The sequence below is a fragment of the Grammomys surdaster genome, unplaced genomic scaffold, assembly GCF_004785775.1.
Source record: "Grammomys surdaster isolate TR1022 unplaced genomic scaffold, NIH_TR_1.0 125277, whole genome shotgun sequence".
Classification (NCBI taxonomy): domain Eukaryota; kingdom Metazoa; phylum Chordata; class Mammalia; order Rodentia; family Muridae; genus Grammomys; species Grammomys surdaster.
In genome coordinates, this window is record NW_021620157.1 from 422,460 (window position 1) to 426,281 (window position 3,822).

General features: G+C 41.1%; 1 non-coding gene across 1 annotated transcript; it reads left to right on the forward strand.

The window, feature by feature from the left end:
• Positions 1-2,242: 2,242 nt before the first annotated feature.
• LOC114637352 lies at positions 2,243-2,370 on the forward strand. Its single transcript, XR_003713745.1, has one exon. It is a non-coding gene; the product is annotated as a small nucleolar RNA SNORA17 (small nucleolar RNA).
• Positions 2,371-3,822: the final 1,452 nt, after the last annotated feature.

Genomic DNA, 3,822 nt, shown 5'->3' on the forward strand with positions numbered 1-3,822 from the left:
TCCTAAGCTATATAGAGAGGGAGAAAGGGGGAGGATTGGGGGAGGATCCGGGGGAGGCATGTTTAATTTGCTCTGCCCTCTGGCCTTCATTAGTATGTAAATCCCTAGGGCCTGAGACCTATAGCCTGGCCTATGTGACTGAACAATATAATTCTATGGAGACCATGACTGCTTTTCAGGATCCTGGGTTCTGGAGGGCGCCAAACTCCTGCCAGTTCTCACACAGAATCCCACCCAGATTCTGCAGAGTCTCGGGGTTCTAGGCACCTGCTCCATCATGACCCAGCATACCCTTACGCAGTCCCACATTCCCCTATACTGAAGAATCGAGCCTTCACGGGACCAAGGGATTCTTCTCCTATTGACACCTGATGATGCCATTTTCTGTTACATACATGGCTGGAGTTTAGGGTCCCTCCATGTGTACTCTTTAGTTGGTGGTTTAGTCCCTGGGAGCTCTGGGGGGCATGGGGTCTGGTTGGTTGATATTATTGTTCTTCCTATGTGGTTGCAAATCCCTTTAGCTCCTTCAGTCCTTTCTCTAACTCCTCCATTGGGGTCCATATGCTCAGTCCAATGGTTGACTTTGAGCATCTGCCTCTGTATTTGTCAGACTCTCAGGAGACAACTATATCAGGCTCTTGTCAGTAAGCGCTTCTTGGCATCCACAATAGTGTCTGGATTTTGTGTCTGTATATGGGATGGATACCTAGGTGGGGCAGTCTCTGGATGGCCTTTCCTTCAGTCTATGTCCCACTCTTTGTCCCAGGATTTCCTTTAGATAGGAGCCATTCTGGGTTAAAAATTTAGAAATGAGTGGGTGACCCCTTCTCCCACTGGGGGCCTTGCTTAACTTCTGGATGTAGTCTCTACAGGTTCTCCTTCCCCATTGTTGGGCATTTTAGCTAATCTCATTCCTGTTGGGTCCTGGGAGCCTCTTGCTTTCCTGGTATCTGGGAGATGCTGGTGACTACCCCCAGTTCTCCATCCTCCATTGCTATATACCTCTGTTCAAATTCCTGACCTTCTGTATATCATCCCTTTCTCCTCCCATACCTGATCCTGCCCCCCCTTCCCTCTCTCTCTCCTCTCTTCCTCCAAAATACCTTTCACCCTTGCCTTCTCATTTAAACATCTTTAGAAATTCTTTCTTTTATAGACTGCCTTAATCACCGGACTTTTTATACATTATCATCTGCTGTTGTTATAACTTCTTTGAACAAGTGGGAAGGAAACTTATTTGAATTAGTTATAAAAGTACCAGTGACTATACAGAGTTTTGTATGTTTGATGTAATATTACATGTGAGAAAGAGACTATTATTTGTGCTTTACACATGAAGAATCTAAGATTTACATATAATAAGGATGTTTCCTTAGAGCAAACAGAGAGTAACAAAGCCAATACTCAAACACAGTTTACTTAATTCAGTCTTTCTAAATGTTGCTATTATTTGTAGTAGGTTTTTTATAATTGTTGGTTTCTTGAGCTTTAGAAGACAGGATTAATTTTCACTCATTAAATTTAAAACCTCTAATCATTGAAGGAATACTGTTATATTATGACTGATTATTTGAACTGCAAGAACCAGGAGATTAATGGAAATTCTTGTTTGTTTCTTGAGAAAGTACTATTAGTCTGTGGCCAAGTGGTTCTGAAAATTTTATTTTATTTAAAAACATTTATTTATTTAGATTTTATTTACTTGTCTATTTGTTTGTTTAGAACTGGGTTCTTTAATATTGTGCAAATACTCTACCATCAAGAATAAATCATAGAATTTACATGCTAGGCACTGCCCTAAGAACTGGCCTTTGTCTAGTCATACTGCTTTTTGAAAATACCTGATATTTATATTTATACTTATTTATAAAAAGTTAATATTTATTTCTCATATTTATCAAAGCTGAATGTCCAAGATAAAGTCACCAAGGGATTCAATATCTTATGTTCACCTTTTTGTTGCTTCTTTTCATGGTAAACCAGAGGAATTCCACATCTTCCAACTTCAGGACAAAAGTAATAACATTCCCTTTAATATTTATATAAAGTCAGTAATATTATTTGCTACAACAAGTCTACACCTTAATCACATCCTAAGCCCATAGTTGAAGCACTTAACAAAGGAAACACAGCATCTTTAATGTTGAGCATTATCATTATTTTCATTGCAGAGATGTGGTACACAGCCTCAGAAACATGAAATGACCTTCCTAAGCAAACGAAATAAGGAAGGCCAGACTCTTTCCCCAGAGGTGTTGCAGGTATAGCTGTTGGGTCACCTGTGTGACTGTATGTGACAGAGAAGAGAAAGGCTATGTATATGTTAAGTGTTCTGACTTATGATCATCTGATTAGTAGCTTAACATTCCTTGAAAACAGCTAACCTGAGATGACAATTAGTCTGGTGTCATTTAGGCCTGGGCAAGCTCCCAGAGCAGGGAGCAAGCCAGTGACTAGGCAAACCTCTACCTGGGTCTGCAGGCCCTGTGTGGGTGTGAGCACAAGACAGATGATCCTCACAGGGGTCACTCAGGTAGTCCCAGGCAAGGAGCAAGCACCCTGGTGCTATGGGGCTTGGACAGGGAGATAGCTTGATACCACCACCAGTCTGGTGCCCTGCAGGCCTGGTTGGGGAGGTGGAGGGGGCAGACTATGCTAGAGCACACTTCCAGGTGCCATAATGCATAAGTTTGCCATTGCCATTCTGAGTCCATTTCGAAGACAACTCCAGACTCTCAGAGACTAGGGTACCACTAAGAGGAGCAAGGAAATGATGGAAAAATGGAAGAGCCAGAGAGACAGAAGTATGATGGCATGATGATGAGAGATAGAAAGGAGACTTGAGGGTAGTGAGAAACAAACGGGTGTGTGTAGCCAGTGATGCCATGTGGGACCACAGCAGCACAGTAGAGCTAGCTCTGGACATGGGAGGTTCAGCTGAGACAGCCCTGAGGACATGAGCACAGGAGAGCACAGAAAGAGGAGAGATAAGAAACATGTGAGAGAATGTAAAGCTAAAGATGGAAGCATCACTCTGGGATCAATGACCAGTGAGTAGAGTTCTAGGACTCTTCTCTCATCTCTCCATAAGGAACATTCACCATCACCTTCAGACACCATTGTTTAAGTAAAGTATCCACACGATTTAGATCCAGGTCTAGCTACTATAAAAAATCAATATCACAGAAGTTTAGCAACTTAAATTCAAGTGCTCAGCAGCACAGTATGGGATCTATAAAAAGAGACAGCAGTTTCTTCATGGAATGCTCATCAACAGTTATGATAGTCTCTTCTTCCTCTAGACACAGTTGAGAACATTTTACTGGAAAGTTCATGATAAGTTGTATTGTTTCAGGTAAACATATGTAGCTTATAATACTTCAAATATCCTAAACCAAATATCAATATTTCAAGAGGAACTAGAGCAAAGTTATGTCTTTGATGTGTTTATCACATGGGATACAACTGGAACAATCCTTTTGATGTGACATTCCTTCCAATCATACTAAATTCAAAGAAAAGGAGCACTGTCACATTTGACATAAATAAATTAATCTAAGTAAGACATGAGTCTCCCAGATTTGCATATTCTTCATTAACTTAAAATCACTAACTACAGAGATCATATGGCTAGACATCATGTATGTTAGCCTCCTTGTGCTATAGGCAACCCTTGGGACACATGAGTTACAGTTGCCTCAGTTGTATTTCATACTAGCAAGATAGTTTATCTGTTCTTCATTTGGGCCTGCAGATGCCTGGCTGGTGAGTTAGGTGGGATAAAAGTGATTGACATCGGTCTTCATATTGTGCCTTCTC